At 47.7% G+C, this 23,428-nt stretch overlaps 1 protein-coding gene and 1 long non-coding RNA gene across 42 annotated transcripts in view; both read left to right on the plus strand.

The window, feature by feature from the left end:
• Nucleotides 1–23,428, plus strand: part of TCF7L2 (transcription factor 7 like 2) — a 203,583-nt gene that overhangs the window by 104,055 nt on the left and 76,100 nt on the right. The gene's annotated exons all lie outside the window — the stretch shown is intronic.
• On the plus strand, nucleotides 1,933–21,839 carry LOC122493258. Its single transcript, XR_006299853.1, has 2 exons — nucleotides 1,933–9,480; nucleotides 9,553–21,839. It is a non-coding gene; the product is annotated as an uncharacterized LOC122493258 (long non-coding RNA).

A 23,428-nucleotide genomic window follows, 5' to 3' on the forward strand; every position in this document is an offset into this window, starting at 1 on the left:
GAAATAAGAGGAAAGGGGCAAACATTGTCATTCTACATCGGTTTGTTTTGTTGTTAACAAAGGGCGGAGATCCCTCCTCACTGAACTTTTGCTGGGGTTGGGGGAGGGCGTGGCGACACTTAACACGGTGGCCACAACCGTTTGGACGTGGCGTTCAGCAGACGTGTTATTTCTGTGGAAGAAGTGATTTCTGTGAAGATGACCTTTACTCAGCCATTCAGTGAGTCCCTTCGAAACCTCCTCCACAGCTAAGCTCGCAGGCCAGAAGGGCCTTCTCAGACCCCCATGTCCTTGGCCCAACCCTCTCTGCAGTCACTCTTGCCACTTCGTCTTGAAACTGGCCAGCTCGCCCCCGGACTGGAAAGGAAGCTCCTTAGTGCCTGGTTAGTTCCTAATCTCTCTCTCTCTCTCTCTCTCTCTCTGCCCCCCCCCCCCCACAGCCCCCCTCGTCCCACGTGCTCAGAAAATACATCCACGAGAAAAAGGACCTCATCGTATTTCCCTAACAGCCTTAGCCTAGGCATGTAACCCAGTAGGGATAGACGTGAACATTTTCCTGACGTAGACAGGTGGCTTTTACTGCGTTGGGTCCCATTTTTTCTTATGTGGTTCTTTTACGGTCCTACCCCCCCCCCCCCCCCCCCCCCGTCATCTTCTTCCCCTTTTAGGGGGGAGGTGGTTGTGTGGCAGGTGAAGGGGATGAGCAGATGATGGTTAAGGGAAAAACGTAGTCCTTCTGGGCCAGATGATTTAGTTGGAGTTATCTAGGTAAAAAATCAACCCAATTAAGGGCCCATTAGGTGTTTTAATAGCAACTAAGTTGTATAAGCTGAGGAAGGAGTTGAACCAAGACCTGGAGGTCAAGGCTTTGTGGTCTGTGACAGTTCCCCTGGAGCTTTGGGCTCCCGGGACACTCTGGGGTCTTTTTTTTTTTTTTTTTTTTTTAACATTTATTTATTTTTGAGACAGAGAGAGACACAGCATGAACGGGGGAGGGGCAGAGAGAGAGGGAGACACAGAATTGGAAGCAGGCTCCAGGCTCTGAGCCATCAGCCCAGAGCCCGACGCGGGGCTCGAACTCGCGGACCGCGAGATCGTGACCTGAGCTGAAGTCGGACGCTTAACCGACTGAGCCACCCAGGCGCCCCACACTCTGGGGTCTTAATAAAATGAGTGAGGGTTTCATTCTTAGCGCTTTACTACCAAAGACTCAATAATAAATTGGGTGTAATGCTTTTGCCCTAAATGTTAACAGCCAGAGACAGCGAGAAAGAGCCCACGGTGAGTGTGTTTATAGATACACGTAGAACATGTGCAATTTGTTGGGGGGCTATGCATCCCCTTTCTCATTTTATATCAGGAAGGATGACACTGACTGAATTCAGGCCCTGGGAACTTTAAATTTCAATCCTATCTCCCCTGCTTGACCACAGTGCTCACAGATAGGACGGTGTTTTTGTTGTGAACTTAATTATACACTTCCTGTCATCTCTCTGGGGGTGGCCCTCCTAAGCCTGACTTTAGGAAATAGCTCTAAGCTCATGAACCAGCCCCCAATTACCTACCTGCCTTCTTCCTTGGGGTAGCAGTATTTGGAGATGTAAATTTGACTTTAGAGAGACACATTCTTCTGATGATAGGCTAATGCTTGTGTTTACTAATAAACTTCCCCTTTGACAGCCATTGGCTTCAGGGCCCCAGACTAAACTATTTGACTGCTTTTATGCGGGGCCAAGAAACATACTCCTCTCCTCCATCCCTGGTTTCTTCAGCAGTGAAGCAATGACATTTTTCATTGCCCTCCGAATTGGAGAAGATGGCTCTGCCTTGGTCCTGCCCTGTGACCCTGCTCTGGCTGGAAGGGAGGGAGGCCGGCTGGCCTGGAGGGAGGGAGGGAGGGAGGGAGGGAGGGAGGGAGGGAGGAGATGGGAACTGCTGGAGGACCCAGGAGGAGGTGTGAGCTCTGGGCTAAGGGAAATTACACTGTGGGGCATGACTTTGATTCCATTATCTGAAGCTGTCGAATCCAGTCTGCTACCCCCCAGGCCTCCCTCTCTCCCTGGCTTTGCTCCTCTGGAGACTCCTCCATTGGTTGATTCTGGGCCTCTCCCAAGGAGCCAGAGGCTGGAGAAAGAAAAAGGGGCCAAAAAAAGAGCAGTGAAAGAGTTTTTATTTAGCAGAAAGGGAACTCTGCCAAGAGATTTGGTAAATATTAAACTGAAGGGCCAAGCACGGGAAGGTTAGACGGAGGGAGAAGGGAAAGTGTGTGTGCACGCGTGCGTGCTCGCTCGTGATGTGTGTGCGCTCGTGATGTGTGGGCGTGTGCGTGTGATCCTGCAGGGTGATGGGGCTCCTGAAAGAGACACCTCCAGGAACTCCTGGTTGGAAGGAGGGGGAGGGGCGGGTACCTTGCCACGTGGGGAGGTGTCGGGGACCGACCGGGTCTGGCAGGACTGTACCCTCTTGCTTCTCAGTCTCCTGAGCAGGGACCGTTTCCTTTGGGGTGTCCACCCGGCTTCCAATCAGGCGTCAGGGTTTCCTTTGTTGAGATCTTTGTCCTTTGACTGAAGCCCGCCACAGAGCCCCTCACACCTGTTAAGGACAGGCGTCCTCTGGGTGGAAAGGAGGGAGGGACACAGCCAGGGCAGGCTCCGAAGGGCAGCCGCAGAGGTATTTCTTAGCTGGTTCCAGGCTTTGCAGGAGGTTGGTGAACATTTAAATAGTACGTTCACATCTGCTTTTATTTTTCCCATTTCTGCAGGCCAGACTGAAAACTTAATAAATTGTATGAAACCCAAGTAAGCATGGATGTTAAAGAACATTAAATAAATTACATAAGTATGCCTACCTGTAACACTTTTATAAGGTAAATGCACGTGGGTTATTTTGCCATAAATACGCACACAGACCAAGATTTATTCTAAAGCCCCCTTGTTCCAGCCCTGCCGCTGGTGAAGGTACTACTGTTCCCCGGCCCCTTCCTTCTCTCCCTGGCAGTGCGGCAGCCGGGGCTTGGAAAATGCGATAATGATGCCATAAGTACCCTAGTGCAAAAGTTGTTTTTTGTTCCAAAACATTGCCAGTTCACGGCATATAAAACTACCACGGATGCTCAGCCAGTTTTTCTTTCCCCCCAAATAAGGCAAGCATTAATGAAGCAGCTGAGGGCCTGGGAAAATATTTTGTCATTCCTTAAAGTGAAATTCCGTCCCCTCTCTCGGCAGGCCCATAGATTTTCAGCTGAAGTGTAATCAGTGTCTAGCCAGAATTTGTTGAGGGGTAGGCTGTGCAATTAAACTTGTTTATTACTGTTGTTCCTTCTAATGACCATTGACCTAAATAATGCTCTGCCTTCACATTCCCCCACATGTTCGTGCCATGAACGGAAGGCTTTGAATGAAGGAGGGAAGGGTAATCCCATTCCACAGAGGGGAAAGTGAAGTCTCGCCAGGTTCCTTGACCTGCCAGTCCTTGAGCGGGAAGTTGGGCCTGGCAGGGCTCTGGCTCCCCAGAGGCTGCAGCCACTTTGGTAACAGCCACTCCTCTGGAGCCCGCTGTAAGGCAGGGTGGGCAGTGTGGCCCGTGTGAATGCTGTCCGTCAGGCGGCAACCTCACGGGTTGGCGGAAGGCCTGTATTTGAACGTGGGGAAAATAGCCTCCTGTTTAGAAGTATGAAATGGAATATCCAAACAGTTGGGAAATCTTTTGGGTGGGGTCGAGGGCAGAGAAGAGGACATTAACTCATCTGTTCTTATAGGTGGAGACTTTATCCCAAATACACACGGCATGCAAAGGAGAGGATACACGTCTTATCTTTTTTTTTTTTTTCCCTGAAACTTAAGGGAATTATTTGGGACTGTACTGTAGTTTTGTCTAGCGCATCGTAAGAAGTACTTCCTGTCTCCAAACTCACACGGTATTTGGCTCCCACTTGGCAGTTGTGTGATTTTTTTTTTTTTTTTTTTTTTGTATCGATAGCTTAGTATGGAGCCTCAGTTTATTCATCTGTACAGAATGGGGATAGCTGTGGTTTCTGAAGGACAGGACTGTCCTTCAGTTCTAGTGGCTGAGAGCACTGACTTTGGAGATGGGCACGTGTTGGCTTTCTCTCAGACTAGCCAGGTGCCTCTTTGCCGTGTTCTTGGGAAGTTTCCAATCTCCCTGTTTCCTTACGGTAAAGTGAGGAACATCGTAACTATCTCCCTCAGGGGTTGTAGTCGGGAGTGAGAGATGTTGTAGGAGTCAGGTGGTCCGATAAACGCTTTTCAAACACGATGTTGCTGTGCCCAATGTTTAGGAAGGGGGGGATGCTATTAATACTTGGCATGCTTTACAGATGATAAGTCTTTTGCATCCCTGTAAGGCTATGATAATTCTTAGTATTGGGTTTGTGTCAGTGTGTGATGTTGGCAAGAAGCTGTCAGAGAAACGCAGGTGTCAAGGGCATGAGTATTACTCTTTGCAAATGCCATGTATTCTAAATTCTGATATATCATCAGCTGAAAGATCTGCCTTCAATCTAATAACAAATTTGGGGGGAAGAAAGAAACACTGCTGTGTTAAATTTATCTACCTGTTCTAGGCATCTAAATTTCAGAAATAAAACATAGAAATAATGTGAGTCTCAGAAGGGAGGAGCTGTGTCTGGGTGAGTATATAATTTGAGTAAAACCTGTGCTGTTTGGAGCTCTGCATTTCAGAAGGATGCTACGTAAGAAGCTTCCAAACCCACTTTTGATCACATAAGGGCATAGGATTTTTAAGCTGCATGGAGAGAGTGAAAGCAAACCAGAGTCATTCGACATGACCGGGCCAGATATCAGCACTTCGAAGATCAGGCAGACCAATTTTGCAGGATTCTATTCTGCAATCCTGCAGTCCCAAGTTCTCATGTCCTTTTTGACCGTTAAAGGGAGTTTGCTGGTAGTATTGATGGGTGACGAGGCCGGGCTGCTGTGCAAAGCTGGCCTCTCCATAAACACACCGTCGAAAGTCTGCCCACATTCCAACCTCTCTGTAGCCCGTCTCTCCGTTGGAAGGAGTCGGGCTGCAGCGTGAATGGGAACAATGAGTACAGAAGCTCATCAGAAGGTGATATTTGAGTATTTAATGTACTGCCGTTCTTTTGTATTCTATTGGGAAGAATGGGCACCACACATTAACCTTACTGTAAGCGTGATGCATTTGAACGTACAGGGGAAGAACGGCCCAAAGAATATGCATTTCTGCTCTGAGCGGTTTTGAATAAATCAACATAATAGCCCGTGGTTATTAACATATTATGTGAATTGGACAATGATATATACTTTGAGGACCTTGAACTAAATCCACCAGTTAAGAGCCTGTAGGATGGGCTCCAGAAGGACTGGAGTTCTGGGCGTTGAGGTTGTCATACAAAGAAATGAACTGCAGACCACTGGTAGAGGAATTTTCTGGTAATGCTCAGCCCAAAGTAAATTTTCAAATGCTTGGGCTGCGGCACAGAATTGACTAATGTCAGATTAATTGGATCTGGACTTTTAAATGTGGGTCAGTTTGGGTTGGAAGTGATTTTATTATCCACAAACTTCTTTGTACCTCTTTTCCTCCCCAGAAATGCTCTGCTGTAATTTTTCTCTGTTGCCAGGGCTCTCTTCTGAAGCTTCTGAGAAGCAGTATATTTTTCTGTTCGATTTCATAAGAAATAGTGCTAGGTTTTTGATGTAATTATGTTTAGATTTCACAGAAATTTTCAATGTGTTGAAAGTTAAATTCCAGGGCAAAAAGGAACCGTTCCTTGGGCTCAGACCCAGTGAGCCTGGTCTTTTGCGTTAGTCTTGCCAGAAACTTGCCATGTGAATTGCGGGCAGGTCTTAGCGTGTTTAACCTCACGGGTTAAAAAGAAACAATAGCGGTTACGTAGGATGATTTTTCTTGGTCCGTTATAGCCTGGAAACTTAGGCATTCAATGATCTGTGTCCTCTGCTGTGACCAGAAAGTGGAAAATAAAATGGACAGAGCCTCATAATCTTTGAGAACCAGGATTTTCCTAATTGTTTTTCTCTTTTCAATCTCTGGGTACCCTTTAAAAACCTCTTTAACTGGGTACAAGTCTTCCTCCATGACATTTAATATAACTTTATGGACTTCAGTTAAACTCTCAAGTCCCTTTCAGAAAGTTATTATTTTTTTAAAAATCTTAAGTGCCTTATTAAACCTGCTGAGGAGGTACAGTCCTGGGAGACCATTTATCACATGTGAAAACAGTCTAGATTTAACTCTCCTTAAAAAAAAGCAAAAGGCTGATGAAGCTTACACCAACTTCCCATTTTGGACATAATGCTCTGACTGAGTAAAACGCTGTAATTTATTTTGTACAAAAAGGTTTTGTATGCCCTTGCTCACTGTTGACAGTTGATGGAGACTTAATTTGTTTAGCTAGAGGTTGGCCCACCTGAACGGTGCTTACCCAGAAGCCCTCGTGAGTGATCCAGGACGTCAGGAGAGGGGTGGGACGTGGGCCTTGGGGACTGTGGGGATGCAGATTGGTCACTGTGAGTCATGTGGAGTTTATTATAAGGCTACCCATGGAATCAAGAGAGAGACGCTCTGCCTTGGCATCCGGGCCTTGCAGAGACACGGACAGGAGTCACCACAAACAGGTGCTGCTGGAGGTCGGTTCTGGAAGGCCTGGAAATGGGGTCTCCTCTGGACCCCTGGCTGTTGGAGGGATCTCAGCAGAAGAGTTGCCTGACACATGGGCCTTCGCCGCTTCTCTTCTCGTCTTCGAGTGCCTGCTCTGGACCTGCCCGCCCGCAGGCCAGCCCTGCTCTGCGGAACCTCCACGTTCTCTTCCACCTTGGCCCATCCACCTTGTAGGTTCCTTCTTTGTATCCCTTTGCCTTTGGCTTCCAGTTCTCTCTGAGTTAGCAGTTAAAATACCACCACCACCACCAACAACAAAAAACCCCAGAAAACAAAACAAAACAAACCCCAAAAAACCAAGAACAAGAATTTGGCCCTGCTCACCCTTGTTGGGATGGTGTGTCTGTGCCCGTTGACATCACTGACCACTGCCCAGCCTTGGCCGGCTGTCCTTGGGTACGATGCTGCCTCCGGTCCAGTTAGCAGGGAGGGGTACACGTGGTACAGGGTGGGGTAGACCCCCTTGGAAGTGGTGATGGGTGTGGTAGGCACTACCAATGGCATGTCTGGCTCAGAGGGGGAAGCGTGTCTCTAACAGAAAGCTGTTTCTTTCTGCTTGCCTAAGTCAGAGGAGCCTTCCAGGAGGATGTGCTGGGGGCAGTCCAAACAACTCAACACTCAGGCATTCCTCACAAATAGACTTGGGACGTGCCTAATTAAGTAGACCAGTACGATCTTCTGCGTGCTGAGAGACTGTGTATACAGTTGGGGCTTAGTGTGTTCACCCAGGGCATCTCCTTCCCCTGTTCTCACATCTGCTTGTTAACATTGAGATCTGCAAGGGCTGATGAGTCAACCCGGTTGAGATTCCTTATGAAACCAGCTGTGGAGAGAATACTAGCACTTGATGCTTTTTGTGGAGAGGTCCATTTGCTAATTTCTGATGCCGTGTTCTGAGCATAAATTCTGCAGAGATGGTGTGGGTGTGGTGTCTTCCTTGTCTTTTAACATCTGCAGTGTCGAAGCCCCGTGTTCCGTTATCTCTAGCGATAGAGCTGTTGTGGCGGGGTGGGGGGTGGTGGGGGCCATATCCACATGCCTGTTGTCACACACAAAGCCACAGGCCTCCAGGAGTCCACATTTAATCATGTTGGTGCTTACGTGGGAGAAGGCACCTTCTGTGTTTGCAGCTGACTTGTTCGAAGGTGCACATGCGTATTTGGAGACAACCTTGTGAAACCTCTCAGGGCCTCCGTGGATGCTCTGGGGCCTTGTTCAGGGCAGAGCATTTTAGTAGGAGCAGTGGCTTGGTATGCTGTAGCAAAACAGACCAACCAAGACTTTGGAGCCAGATAGGCGGGCCGAGGGTTTCGGCCCCGTTCCTTAGTACCTGCGTGTTGTAGAAAACTTACTTAATCTGGAATCCTGTCCCCATTTCTTGAAAACCTAAAAAAAAATCCTCCCGTAGTGGAGTAATTGGACACCTGCAAGTGTGTCCCTTCTCTCTCTCTCTCTCTCTCTCTCTCTCTCTCTCTCTCTCTCCTTGTTGTCTTCTTTTGCTTCTACTGAAGCTCTGGACCTTGGGAAGGTCCAGAGGAAGGGTAGTGTCATGGGCTTTCACCTTCAGCTGAAGGTTGGTGGGACTCTTGCCCCAGATTTACTGAGAACAAGTTCTGGGGCAAGATTCTGGCTTGGGTCTGGTGCTATTCCTGAATCAATGAGACCAGGAGAGGAGGGCGATCATGTAAGAAGAGGGCAGTTCCCACTGGATCGCTTGACTGGATGGTGTTAGAGAGGTCTCTGGGGGAATTTGCAGGAGTCAGTCACTTTTTTAAACAGTTATTAATTAGTAATTGAGTTTTGCACTCAGTGAGTGGTGTGAAATTCTCAGCCCTTTGGTATCTACTAGATGTTCCTCGTTAATTTTCTCCCTTCCCTTGTTAAGGAGACCGCAAGGGCTAAACTGTGTCGAGCTAAGAACCGGTTATGAACGCCTCCATTTACAGAACCCAGTATAATTCCGGGTATCTTCCCCAGGCTGTTCGCTCCGGCCCATCTGCTGAATAGGGCAGGGTCTTCTGAGAGGACAGCCCTGCAGGAACAGTTGTGCTATGTATTTTTAGGACCTGCCATTGCAGATACAGCCTTTCCTGGGTTCCCAAACCTTGGGCTTTTATTTATTTTTTAAGTTGGACAGAGTCTGATATTGAAAGTGAGGAAAGAACGCTGGGAAGAGCAACAGGGTTGAGGTGAAGGTAACTGCTCATTCTTCTCTCTGAGAAAGGTGTGTGTGTTCTGTCGAGTGCCTGCCGTGTCCCCTGTGCTAGACTCTTTACAGGCGCCTTTAAAGGGAATCCTCATGACGTTTTAGAGTAGATACTGTTACCTCCCATATGAGGCACCCGAGTCTCAAGCAGATTCATAACTTACCCAGATTATGTGCCAGGGACCCTCCAGATGGTCTTTGCTCTTAGTCCCCGAGACGGCACTTTATTTTTATGTATTTTTTAAAATGTCTACTTATTTAATTTTGAGAGAGAGAGCGAGCGAGTGAGCAGGGGAGGGGCAGAGAGAGAGGGAGAGAGAGAATCCCAAGCAGGCTCCGCGCTGTCGGCACAGAGCCTGACGCAGGGCTCGAACTCACAGACCGCGAGACCGTGACTTGCGCCGAAGTCAAGAGTCGGATGCTCAACCGACTGAGCCACCCAGGTGCCCCCTGCCCCAAGACCGTATTTGAAGGCGTCTCTCAACAAGGGAAAGCTGAAAGCCCATGTTTGCTATGGCTAACATGAGAAAACTTTTTTTTTTCCCCTATAGCTTTATTGAAATATAATTCACGGACCATCCAGTTCACCAGTTCATCGGGTATGGAGATGTGATTCTAGTAGGGGAGAATACCTAAAGTATTCATGGCTGTCACATATCCAGAATAAAGTATACATGGCTGTCACATATCCAGAATTGTGCAACCATCACTCCACCTCCTGCCCCCCCCATGTCCATTAGCAGTCACTCTCCATTTTCACCAGTTCCTTCCCGTCCTAGATAGCCCCTCAGGTCTTCTCTGTGTCTGTGGATTTGCCTAGTCTGGGCTTCTCATGTGAATGGAATCCTACGATGCGGGGTCTTTTGTGATTGCTCCTTTCACTTCGAGAAATGGGGAAGCTATTGATGGGAGCTTGTCCAAGCTATCCTCTTCGCACCTTGGTCTACTGGAATTTCATGACCTTTGGCTTCTTCCACGCTGTCTCGTGACCCTCTGTGCCACCAGAAGCCAGACGATAGGAACACCCCAGCGAACTTTTGAGTACAAATGAGGATGCTGGAATTAGTAGTGGAATGTTTGGTGGGTTAGGTGTGGGCCTTGGATGGAACAGACTGCTTCCTTTTAATACCTGGTGGCTCCAGTGCCAGTAGGGAGAGGGCTACATGCCGCCCGAGGAGGGTTGGGAATGAGGTTCCCTGGCATTCACCGCTAGGGACAAGATCGGCTTTGAAGGTACGCTGGGCAGAAGCTGGAGGGCCTGTCTTTTGTGACGTTTGGGGGTGTTAGGGCAGATGTGGAGACCGGTCCCCGGCCCCTTGGTGCCAAAGGACTCCAGGGGAGTTTCAGAAACCTCTCATTTTCCCCTGCCTGTTCTCACCCCCGCCCCGGTTTCCTCCCCCGGTTCACACTGCGGATGGGGGAGCCTTTCACCTTTTCCGTTCCGGGTGCAGCAGCCGTAAGGAATGTTATCAGTGTTGAGACCAGGCACAGGACCAAACCTTGCTGGTGTCTGAACTGACACCCAAGCGGAGCCCGAAACAGCGGTGCAGGTTATGCGTCAGCTGACGGCCACTGAGCCGGCTGCCTGTCCTGCTGAGGTTGGTCCTCGCCGGCCTGGCTGGGTGATGTTGTAAAAACTGCATCAGGCAGGTCGCACTGGTGTAGATCCACGCAGGCCTGTCACCTCTCCCAAAATGAGTGGGTTCCTGTGGGTCGTGGGGCTGGCCCGGGGGTAAAGTGCTTTGCAAATCACTCGCTTGCTTATAAGCGAGTTAAATGAAAGGGACCAATACAAATGTTCCTGCTTGGAAAGCTGGCAGTGGAATATGAGGAGTTTTTATTTCGTGGCAGGTGACTTGGTGGGGGCTCATGGCTTGCATCTCGCCTTGATCTCTAGCCATCTGTTGTTTCCTGCCTTTTGGGTGGAAAAAGAACAGTGTGCTTCCCTGTATATGTCAGGGTGATGGCGTGGGGGTTGGCACTGGGTCCAAGACCTTTCTGGTGTCGTGGGGGGGAAAAATGCAGAGACCAGGGTTCTTGAAGTTTCTTAATAAATTCCGGTGCTAAGTGCTGAGTGACGAGCTCGGCCCCTGGGCCAGAGTGACTACACTGTTCGTGTCCCCAGAGGTGGACGTAGCCCCTAGGATGCTGGTGACCAGCCGTGTGTCCATAGGGCAGAGCCAGGTGGCCTGGGTGTGGATGGAAGTGCAAGGCAGCATACGGTCCTGCCCTGTGCACCTGGCAGGGTGCGGGGGGCGGTGTCTCTGTGTCCTTCAAGCAGGCGCTTTCCAGCCTAGACAGCAAGCTCCCTTACTTACCTCTTGGGGCCTGTAGAGGAAGAACAGTGCTTACTGTCAACCCCGAAAGCCTAGGTTTTGATGTGATCACGAAAACGTTTGGGTTGAAATGGTCACAAGATGTTCTTGACTCTTCCCTTCCGAGCTGCTTCCGGCCGCCGTTTCCATTCTCGCAAGCCTCCCAACCTGTGGGCCCTGGGCATGAGTCACTGAGCCAGACTGCCGCCCATCCCGCCGGCCTGGATGGCTCGGGGCGGGAGCTGCTGGCACGACATCCAGAAAACAAACCACACCCCAGGAATGAGGATGCACTGTAGCATTTCTGTGCTCTGGACCAGAGGCACCGGGGGCTCCCGGCGGGCCTGGGGCTCGTGCCCCTGCATCCAGTGCTGCTCTTGTCTCTCGTGTCCCATCGCTGGTGAGCTGGCCGGTGCTGGTCAGCAGGGGAGTACTTACCCGTGGCATTAAGAGGATGGTCAGTTTGACTAATCCCTCAAAGGTCAGCGAGGGTGTTGATGAGAGCGCCTCTCTCTTCCCTGAGCCCAAAATGCGACCTTGTTCTGCTTAATGCAGAACATTCTAGATTGATAAATTAAACTTGGGCTTCAGTTTTTATTTTACAGTTCGGAATTCTTTCATTAAGGAGATGAGAGGTAAAAATGTCATTGTTTTGCCAGCTGGCTACCAACAGACTCCTCGCACTCTGGAAAGGGATTAGCTTGAGTTTTCTTGAGGGACTGGCTTATTTATTATAGATCAGCAGATTACTAAAGCCCTGTGATTTTAAAGAGATCTAAACACAACTGGAACCCCTTCTCTCCACCTTGAGGCACGCACCGATCTTTCTAGTACTGTCCCTTCGTACGTTTGTAAATGACAACGTTAGGGACAGTATTAAAATCGTTGCAGGGTTCCCGGGACCTTGGACATAGCTGAAGGCGACACGCTAGTCACTGAGGGGCTCACGGGCACATTTGCATCACCATATTTTTCGGCATTTCCCAATGGCTGTTGGAGGATTCGGATTAGGGTTGGATGATTTTGCTGTTCCTGCTACGGTGATCTGGGTACTTTTTGAGGCGAGAGCGTCTGTGTCAGTCCGTGCCGGAGGAATACTTTCAGGCCAGTTACCTGTAGCTCATCGGTTCTCAGCTGGGGTGATTTTGCTCTTCAGGAGACCTTTGACAATGTCTGGATGCATTTTTGGTTGTCACAGCTGGGAAGGGGATGCTACTGTCACCTAGTGGGTAGTAGGGAGGTTGCTAGGGTAGCCCCCACCACGAAGGATGATCAAATATCAGCAGTGCTGAGGTTGAGAAATCCTGCTTTAACGTCAGTGTTATCGAGCAGCCTCCCTCCTGAAACGAAAGCACAGGCTCAGGTATGGGAAAGCATATTTGAAAATAAGTGACATACCAATCTGCAGGTCTACATTGTAGGGTAATCTGTTTTTTGTTGTTTCTGTTTTTTGCCAGTTGTTGTATGTACTTAAAAATATCTTGGTGGTTTATTAGAGTAGTTAAAAAAAACCCAATAAGCGTTACAACTATATGAACATGATGATCTAAAAACTGGTAGCTTCTCAGGCTTCAAAAAGGCCTGTGACACAGAGAATAGCCCCCTGAGCCGTGTTTTGTTTGCCGTGGTCCCGCAGTGGGTTCGTTTAGATCTACCTGGTCAGCTGAAGAGAGAGCGTGTGCAGTCAGTCCATTTGCATTTCTCGAAACCCTAGAAACCCTAGTCTTCCGCTCCTGTAATCATCTTTTGTTTCTTCCAAGTGAGAGACCCAAAACAAATCATCCTGCTCTTCCTAGCGTACTCAAAAGTTTGTGTTTGTCTGCCTTTCAAGGTGTAGCGCCAGATTACGTTCTAGAATTCCCATTTTGCTTTCTAAATCCTGTTCTTACAAGGAACCGTCTATTGACAACGCATCATAAATTTTTCGCGGCTCCTCCGTGACATTTCTGGGGAAGTAAATGAAAGGTGTAAATTAAGAAAAGCAAGTGTTTGTGGTTCCCACTTTAACCTTCTGTTATGTTAAATGGCTTTGTTGAAGAGGGCTGTCACTGTTCTTGAAAACTTGGGAAAATCCACAGCAAGCTGTGCCATTAGTTGCCTTTGGGAGCACAGGATGTTTGATGTGAAAATTATATGGCCACATCTAATTGGGTGTATTTTCACCCCACCGGATATCAACTCAAGAAATGACTCTTCCCCCTCCCCTGCTTTTTGAGCTAAATTGTTTAACCTGAATTTCATGCTGCTGAGAAAATTGCATTCCAGTAATCCAGGTGCCATTTTCCAATGTCTTTTGTTTAGTAGCATGTGTGTATGACGCAACCATATAAATTTCTAGACGTCCGGCAAGAGCTGGTTATCAATCCCTCCCTGATTTGGGGGATGATAAGGCCTATGACCCCACCCTTTCCCTCCCGAATTTACACTCCTCCCTGTGCCCTGTGGAAACCTAGCCAGCCAGTGGAAAGAAAATAGAAGCTCTCTGGACCTCTGCTTCCTGTAAAATGGGAATAATAATTCTTATCCTGCCTGTTTCCCAGAGTTGTGCGTTTGTTTCAAACGAAGTGTGCTCAGAATTCAAATAAAAAGCAGTTAGAGATAAGATCATGGCAATTATGCCAATGGAAACAGCAGAATTTTTTAAAAAATTTTTTTAACGTTTATTTATTATTTTTGAGACAGAGAGAGACAGAGCACGAGCGGGGAAGGGGCAGAGAGAGAGGGAGACACAGAATCCGAAACAGGCTCCAGGCTCTGAGCGGTCAGCACAGAGCCCGACGCGGGGCTCGAACTCACGGACCGCGAGATCATGACCTGAGCTGAAGTCGGATGCTTAACCGACTGAGCCACCCAGGCGCCCCCAGAATTTTTTTTTTTTTTTTTAATTACAGTTCACTCGTTTAAAGTGTACAATTTGATGGTTTTGGGTGTATGTACAGTTTTCTGACCTTCGCCACCGTTTTAGGACATTATCGTCCTCCCCAAAAGAAACTCTGTATTTTTATTTTGTTTTTGTTTGATTTTATTTATTTTTGAGAGGGAGACAGAGGGTGAGCGAGGGAGGGGCAGAGAGAGAGGGAGACACAGAATCCGAAGCAGGCTCCAGGCTCTGAGCTGTCAGCACAGGGCCTGACACGGGGCTCGAACTCACGAACTGCGAGATCATGACCTGAGCCGAAGTCAGACGCTCAACCCACTGAGCCCATCAGGTGTCCCAGAAACTCCATACCCATAAGATTGTACAGTATGTGGTCCTCTGTGATTGGCTTCTTTCACTTGGCATGTTTTCAAGATTCATCTACGTTTTGGCATCTATCAGTATTTCATTACTTTTTTATAGTCAAATAATATTCCATCCTGTGGATGGGTCACACTGTGTTGATCTACTCATCGGCTGATGGTAAACTTCAGAATTTTAAAAATAGAAGCTAGACCATATTTGCTTTAATTTGCAAAATTATCCCCCCCCCCCCCCCCCACTTTTTTGGGGAAGTGCTCTTATGCTGAATACTGTTACAGGGCACAGATTTCCAAGTCTGTGGGTGGTCTTCATAGTTGAGCAAATACTAATAACCTCAACAGATTCTACCTGGAACCAAATATTGGGTGAACATGACCGAACAGTCGTGGTCCCTCTGAAGCCCAAGGCTTTTCATCTGTTAGAGTAGTAACTATTGCTGGTGACTTTTTCTGTGGGTTGGCTAAGGATTAAGACATTATCTCCAGTGACTCAGGCACGCCCCTGATGGTACTATCTCCTTTGTCTTCATTTTCTCCTCTCGTGCTAATCGCGCAAATAGCATCCAAAAGATTGTGATCAGGTGAGGTTATTTCCAGCCTGGGGAGTCTTTTTTTGCTCTGTATGCGGTTTGCTTGTTTGTTCATGTTTTGGTTGTTGGTTTTACCTGTTGTAAATATTCAGAGGCCCAGGTCTGTTGACATTCTGGAGAGAGGAAAATACACTTTGTCCAGATTTGACACGCTGGCTGCCCGTCTGTGCTGTGGCTTGGTGTGGCAGAGGGCAGAGTCTCTGTGCTCAGGGTGCAAAACCCAGCCGGGGTCAGCTGCCTTGTAACCACTTCTGATTACCAGCCTCCACGACTGTTTTGGGCATTAATGTCCCTTACATACTCCGAGGAGAAACTCTTCAAGGAAAATGTGATTTTTTTTTTCTTTTCTTTATTGGCTGCGCAGGTTGGACCTAGGAAGATGAATTTTGCTTTAAGAAGCAGGGAACCCTTAATGGTCTTTGAGAGAACCCTGAAAATTAGGTGTTTTTTCAGAGCCATCTAAATGACACTCTGTGGTTGTTATTCTGGGCTCTGTACGTTAGCAGGTGGGTCCGCCCATTTAGTGCTGGGAAGAAACAGGAATAAGATGGTTTGACTCCTCCAGTCTACATGTGTACTGTCTCTGTTGCCTTACACACACACACACACACACACACACACACACACACACACACAAATACACATATTTAGAATTTTTTCCTCTCTCAAGTTTCTCTCTCTCTCTTTTTTTGAGAGAGAGGGAGGGAGGAGTAGAGAGAGGGAGACAGAGGATCTGAAGGCGACTCTGCTGACAGCAAAGAGCCCGATGCAGGGCTTGAACTCATGAACTGCGAGATCATGACCTGAGCTGAAGTCGGACGCATAACTGAACCAACCAGGCGCCCCTCTCGAGGTTCTCTTTAACCTGACTTGTACTAACAAAAGCAGCTGACCAGGCAAGGTCCACTTTGAGAAAAACAATTCTGCCTTGTGCCACATCACCACCGCCCTTAGACCCACTGTGGTTACCCCAGGCTTGTGCCCGATGACAACAGTAGTGGCCTCTTAAGTTATCTTACAATAGTGTGATTCTTTCTGGGGATGACAGAAAGGGGCCGGTGTCATTTTGGAACCAGGGATGCTAGCGAATGGAGCTGGCCAGCCTTTCCCCAAATTGTCGAGTACCTTTCCCCATTCTGAATGAGATGGCGTCTGGATCCGTCCTGCCTATAGGAATCTGTTGCTTTTGAATATTTATATCCTCACATCCTTCCAATGTGATCCCTCCTCTCATAATATTTGGGGAGAATTTTTTTTTTTTTTACCAAACTATGTCAGTGTAACAAATTTTTGTGCAATTAGTACAGTGCATTTCAACCGAAATGGTTTGCTTTCATAAATACTGAGAAGGTTTAAATAACGTTTTCTCATAAATCCGCCCTCGTTTACAGTTACTCAGTTACTGCACCAAGAAGACCCTCCAGAGTTTGATGTTGTCAGGAAACATATTAGCAGAAAATAGTATGGTATCTAATGCTAATAATTGGTTAGTGGAAATGAGAAAAGAAGAAATGTAATTGGGGCTCCTGTGGCTAACAAGAGGTGAATTATGAAACATTTCCAGGGGAGATTCCAGGGCTGTTCCAGAAACCTGTCATTTGCATTTTAAAACATTTGGGCTCCATTGAGAGGGGAGGGGGGGTGCTGTTTACCAACACTGCTTTCTTTTGCAGAGTGAAGCGCTCCAAATTGCCCGAGTGGGAGCTAGATCCCCAGGCACACCCAACCCCTGTAGGAGCTCCTGCTGGTTTTTAAGGAGAGGATTGGCTGGTAGACGCTCCAAGTGCTAGCCAGCGCCCCGCCCCCCTGCCTCCTGGAGTTTGCGCAGTGCTGCTCACGGCGCAAGGTGGCCCATCCCGCATGCCTGCCCAAAGGCTAGTCTGGGACAAGGAACCTCCCTTTAGCAGGAATCTCATCAAAGGCACATCATTAGATACCCTCTATTAGCCGGATTCACACAGCTTTCTGCAGCCTGTGGTTCTTGGACGCCAGCTTCTGCCTCCAGCTCTTCCCTCGTAGTCGTTGCTGGGCGAGGTGGACGGGCTGATAGTTTACGCCTGCCCTTGTGGATCAACTCCCGTTCTCTCGAAGTTAATTGCTGAGCATGGTTTTTCTTGAGCTCATCGGCATTTTGTCTGTCTGGAGTGATTGCACGTTTAGGGGCAGGGACTCTCAGATCCATATGCGGATCACGGCTACGCAGCCTGGTTGCAGGGAGAAGCTTCCCTGGCCATGTGCTGAGGTCAGCGCGGAACCTCGTCACTGCCTGAGGAGGCAGATGGGAGGGATGTACTGGCACTCCGCTCGTGTCTGGCTTTCCAAGGAATTAGGATGGCCTCAGAAAAGACTTCACGGAGTGTTCCAGCGACATCCGTTAGAACTTCATTCATTTTTTTGCGTGCCTTGGCTAATTTACCAATATTAAGGTTAGCCGTTTGGAGTTATTACCTTACGTCCCAGTAGAGCCTTGACCTTTACTTAAAAAAAGCTCATTTAGGGGGCGTGTGGGTGGCTCCGTCAGTTAAATGTCCTGACCTCAGCTCAGGTCATGATCTCGTGGTTCGTGGGTTCGAGCCCCATGTTGGGCTCTGTGCTGACAGCTCAGGGCCTGGAGCCTGCTTCGGATTCTGCGTGTGTCTCTCTCTCTTTACCCCTCCCCCGCTCACATTCCGTCTCTCAAAAATGAATAAATGTTAAAAAAAGATCGAAAAAAAAGCTCATTTAGTGTTCATACCAGCTGAAAAGTAAAAGTATCCCTTGTTCAGAATTACCCAAGTAAGTTATTTTTACTTGATCCTAAACTCTTTAATAAACTTTTTTTTTATTTTTAGTTTTTTCAAGGTTTATTTATTTTTGAGGGAAAAAGAGACAGAGAGCAAGTGGGGGAGGGGCAAAGAGAGAGGAGAAGAGAGGGACACAGAATTCAAAGCAGTTTAATAAACTATTTTATACCCTCTTTCCCTTCGTTGTTTATGATACTGTAATGAAAACTATATATGTTTTATTTCCAGCTTCTCAACGTTTATTTTGAAGTATTTTTTTTTCTCCCAGGAAACAAAGCAGGTTGGCAACATTTTCTTTTAACCAATAAGCATCTTTTGAAATGACGCTTCAAACCCCATTCATGATACCATATCCCTAAAATATTTTTCTGGGCCATGTGAAGCTTTTATCTCGTAAAAGAAAGCTTTCCTGCCCACGTGTCGCCTTTTCTCCTTGGCTATAACTTTCTTCAGCAACTCTCCCCTTGTTATATAAGGGCCATGTCCAGAAATTGAGGCACATTGGATTTGTACTTAGAGCCATTTGAGCACCTCGTGAGTTCCCCTCCTCTGTGTTCTGCTAGCCCTGCAGAATTGGAGCTTTTGTGGGTGGTGGGCAGGGCCCTTAGAGGGTACCCTCAGGTGACGTGACAAACCGGCCCTCAGAAATGCGGGGCGCACAGCCAGGTAGGTGGCAGTGGCTCCGAGGCCCTGCATTTGTTTCTGTGCTGAGGTTGAGAAGAGGTGACCTGTGCTGTGTACAAGGGCGAGTGTAGGGATGCACTTGACACGGGTTTCTTCTGGGTCCATCCTGTTTTGCCTTCCATTTGGATCCTGGTCTTTCTCACTACGATGTGGTCCCTGAGGGCCAAGGCTGACTTCATTCATTCTATCCCTTGAGTGTAGGGACGGTGATCATGTTTTGCCCCATGCCACCTCCGAGCAGGATGGCTCAGGGTCACTGACAATGGCACGAGAAGAAGGAGTCTCAGTCTGTGAGCTGTCCACTAGCCATTCCCGGCCATGGGCCATTGGCTTCCATATTCAATGCCATCCGCCTACGTGTGCGTGCACGCGGGTCTACGCACATGTGCCCACACATATGCACCTGTAGACTCTCACAATTCGTCACTCACACACACTCCCAGTTTTGGAACATAATCGTGAACATCAGACATTACTTTCCACCTGCCACGTCAGCGACAGTGTCGTGGTTTGGCTTTACCATTTAATGACAAAAACGGTGGCTTGTTTGTAGCTCTGATTACAGTTTTCTTTGCGTCTGTGTTAAGTTGGTTGACAACGTATTTCAAATGTAATTAGTCCCCACCAGAGTTACCTCACCTTCAAGAGGTGAGAATTATTGATGGAGGTTAAAGCTAGAACAGCGTGACCCGTGCAGACCTGAACTCTCTTTCCAAGGTCACAAATGTGTATGTGGGCTTTACTTACCGGGTCGGACGGTTGGATAGGTGGCTGCTGTGGCTTATTTGCTTTCTGGCGTCCTTGTTTGTACGCATGTGTGTATATGTGAATACGTGATAAAGAGATAGGAGGATTTTACCCTCTTAGCAATTAAAAAAAAACTGTCATTTTGCCAGTTTGCTTCTTTAACGGAATGGCTCTTGCCAGTGCTTTTCTCGCAAATGGATTTCTTACTCCTCCAAAGATGCTGCAGTTTCAAAATACGATTCTTCCATGTCCTCTGTAGAACCCTGAACTCCTAGTTTTTAAAGTCCCGGTTTTGCTTTGTTCTTCTCTGTATAGTCCTGGGTAGGTCCTTTTATGTCTAGACGTAGAGATTTAAAATAAAATCGTGAAAGAAATTGATTACATGATTTCTAAGACCCATTTCGTTGGGTCTTAGAAATTCACAATTCTGGTTTCTTTCTTTTAGAGACGCACAGGTAATCCTTTCCCTCTTGCTTGGGGGGAGAAAACACATAAAAAAATACAACCCAAATATATTAGGGCGATACAGAACTGATAGGATGTGCGTGCGTGCGTGCGTGCATGTGTGTGTGCATGTGCGTGTGTGTGTGTGTGTGTGTGTGTGTGTAAGGAGATTTATTGTAAGGCTGACACGATTATGAAGACAGGCAAGTCCCAAGATCTGCAGTAGGCAAGCTGGAGACATGGGGGAGCTTGTGATGTAGTGTAGTCTGCTTTTGAAGGCCCGGGAACCAAGAGAGCTGATGGTGTAGTTCATGTCCAAAGGCTGGCAGGCTTGAGACCCTGGAAGAGCCAAGGTTGCAGTTTGAGTCTGAAGGCATAGAAAACCGATGCTCCACTTGAAGGCAGCCAGGCTAGAAGCAGGAGTTCCTCCTTCTTTGGAGGGGAGAATCAGCCTTTTGTTATTCGGGCCTTCAACTGATTAGATGAGGCCCACCCCCATTATTACGGAGGGCATCGGTTTTATTCAGTCTGTCAGTTTTCATGTTGAACTTGTCCCAAACCCCAGAAACACTCAGAATAACGTTTGACCAAATATCTGGGCACCCCATGGCATAGTCAGGTCAATACATAAAATTAACCGTCACATCAAACTTTTCTGAGACAGAATTTAAAACTTCTGGTTTTTTCTTTCTAAGAGGTGCGCTCACAATTCTCCCAACAGCCGGTAGCAGCTGTTCGCCGTATTGGATCTGAATAACATTATTTCACGCGAAATCTTTATCTCTGGAGGCTTTCATATTTTTTCGGGTTTGTGTTTTTTAAATGCTTTTCAACTCCTCCTTTCCTTTTTATTTTTCCTGGCAAAGCAAATCGTACTTTCTAGCTCATTGGGTTCCATTCTGCTGCATTAATATTTAAATATTGCCCAACCACTTGTGGAAGGATCTATAAGCTCTCAAAGAGACAAAATAGTAGAATACACAAATGTCACCACAACTTTTTTGGTGACACATCTTGATTCTTGATCCGTGTGGCCGTGGCCCAGAACTGGTCAGCACCCCATGTCATCAGGTGCTGAGTCACTAGTGAAATTGAAACCCGCCATCCGCTCCGTCTGCCTTCTCTCTTAACATGCCACAGCTTCGTACCTTCACCTTCTCCAGACCAAACGTGTCTTTCGAAATCGTCTGTCACAAATAGGCGGTGCCTCTGGAGAAGGGAGGCCGATCTGGTGCTGTTAAGTGTTCGTGGCTCCTGCTTGCTGGAGACCACATCTTAGGGCAGTGTAGCCAGTGACATCGGAGGCACCAGAGGAGCAGGGGGGCTGAGTGTCAGTTCCTGTAGGTGTTGTGGTTCAGGGCCCCTCTCTCCATCCCAGGCCACAAGCCATATTCATTCCTATTTTAAAAAGGGCCAGGTGCCTGTTCCAAAATACTGCCTTATAATCGTCTCCTCATCATGCCAGGACCATGAAACTCACGGGGTTTTCATTTACTTTTTCTGAAGTGTCTCCATTTCTTTCCACATTACCCCTTGATCCGTGGGTGGGTAATTATTGAGGTCAGTCTGATTAAGGTGACCTAGACTACTCCAGTCAAGATGCCTCTCTCTCTCTCCCCAAACCCAATCCAAACTGACCTGAGCAAAATAAGTGTATTGACCCCAAACTCCTAACAAAGAAGTACACGGGTGGCATGCATCAGGCATGGCTGGATCCAGGGGCCCCCATTTACCAGGACACCATTTCTCTCCTTGGCTCTGGGTTGATGTCACCTAATGAAGACAGGCTGAAGTCCAGAGGGATCTTATCGTCTGAACCAGTGGTTGTGGACGGGGATGTGATGCGTTGAGTGCAGTTGGACTGAGGGGTCCACGTGGCTTGAGAGTTGGGGTTGCACCTCCTAAGTAATTCAAGGTACTGGTACCAGAAAAAGTACGAATGGATGTGGAGCATAAAACTCAGTGGATGTCTGCTTTCTAATCTTTAGGGTCCGTTGAGGAGTTATATATTTATTAAGGGGAGATTCGGCTACAGTTCCTTCTCGGTACAAAATGATTTTGTACTTGTATATACATTTGAATTTGTTTAGAAGCCATTTTTTTTTATCCTCCAAAATTTGAAGTGGCTTAGTAGACTTTACGTTATCCCAAAAGATTGGAAATGAACACTTAAAGAAGTGAGAAAAAAAGAAAAGCAGGGTACGCCCAGAAGACAAGAAGGGAATAAGGATAATTTTACACATTTCGAAGCTAGGAGCTCCTACAGAATTGGTTGAAATGACCTGCAGATTTGGCTCTGAGGTTCCCAGGAATGGCAGATCTGGGTTTTAGATGGAGGGGTGTGTGTGTGTGTGTGTGTGTGTGTGTGTGTGTGTAAGTAACATATCCGCATAAACCACAGGCCCCTGTGGGAGTATAGACCCGAGGAAAGGCCATGGGAAGACAATAAAGATGCCGTGGTCTCTGGTAACCTTAGATACATTTCTTTCCCAAACTCCTCTGGGACACTTGCCCTTGGGGGCCTTGCCTCTTTGCTCTCAGCACCTTGTTAGAAAACAGAGTGAGCAGACAGGGATTTCAACCCTCATGTTGCTGGGTTCCTTCCAGGAACAGTTGGAGGGTTAAGCCATGTCACCTCTGATGGGGGACAGTAAGGTGAGTCACCGCTGTGACAAGGCAGAATGAGATTACCTTAGTTGTAAAGCTGGGCCGATCTTGAAAATGGACTCCTGCTTGCCTAATGACTCACATTCCTGTTTACAAATGAGCGCTGTGTGGGGAAGTGCAGAGTGGGGCGTTCTGTTTCCCAGACGGAGACCAGAGACCTCCAGGCATGGGCAACCAGGGCTACCTCTGGGAGCTTGGGCTGCCCTTTCTGGGGGGCAGACCTCCGGGCTTCCGGCAATGGTGGCTTTCCGAGACCAGACACAGGGACAGCTGCAGCCAGCTAGGACCCTGGAGTATCACCAGCTTGCAGGCCACGTGACCCCTTCCCATTTGGGGAGTTCATGTGGCCTTTGGATGGTTTTAATCCTCCTGGACACCCTCCCCCCCCCCCCCACCACCCCCACCCTGCTGCCACTATGGGAGGACCAGGTAATATGGTAGCCATGTAAATTGTTCTGGAAATACAGTTGCTGTTTATAGAATTCGTCCTTTATTTCCATCGATTTGCTGTCTCCCAGAGTCTTTAGCATCCATTATGCTCCTTCATGCTGCTATTTGTTGAAATCAGAACATAAGATATTGGGTTTTGTGCTCAGTTCAGTCTCATGCCCTTAGTCCTGAATTCTGTTATTCAGGATTAAGAAGGGTGAAGAATTTATTTATGGCACTTCTTTTTTTCTTCATATAAACCCTTTTAAAGACTGGAGTAGAGAAACCATCACATGCATACAAAGGGCATAGATATTTTCTTTTCTAAAAGGCAATCAGAATGATATTTCTCTGTTGTGAAATAGCCCTTCTTGGACCCCAGGTCTCTTTATGCCCCCTAAAATCTCTCCCCATTTATAGAGTAACAGGGAATGTCTGGACAGGCAAACAAGTCCACACAGCAGCACCGTGAGTCGACCGAGACCTGGTCCCTATTCCCCTTCCGCCAGTTACTAGCTGTGTGACCTTGGGCATGCTCCTTAACGTCTCTGAGTCAGTTTCCTCCTCTAAAATGGGCATGACAATACCTACCTCACAGGGTGGTTGTGAGGAGTTGAGGAACAGCGTGCACATTCCTGT

This window comes from Prionailurus bengalensis, chromosome D2 (genome assembly GCF_016509475.1).
Source record: "Prionailurus bengalensis isolate Pbe53 chromosome D2, Fcat_Pben_1.1_paternal_pri, whole genome shotgun sequence".
NCBI lineage: Eukaryota > Metazoa > Chordata > Mammalia > Carnivora > Felidae > Prionailurus > Prionailurus bengalensis.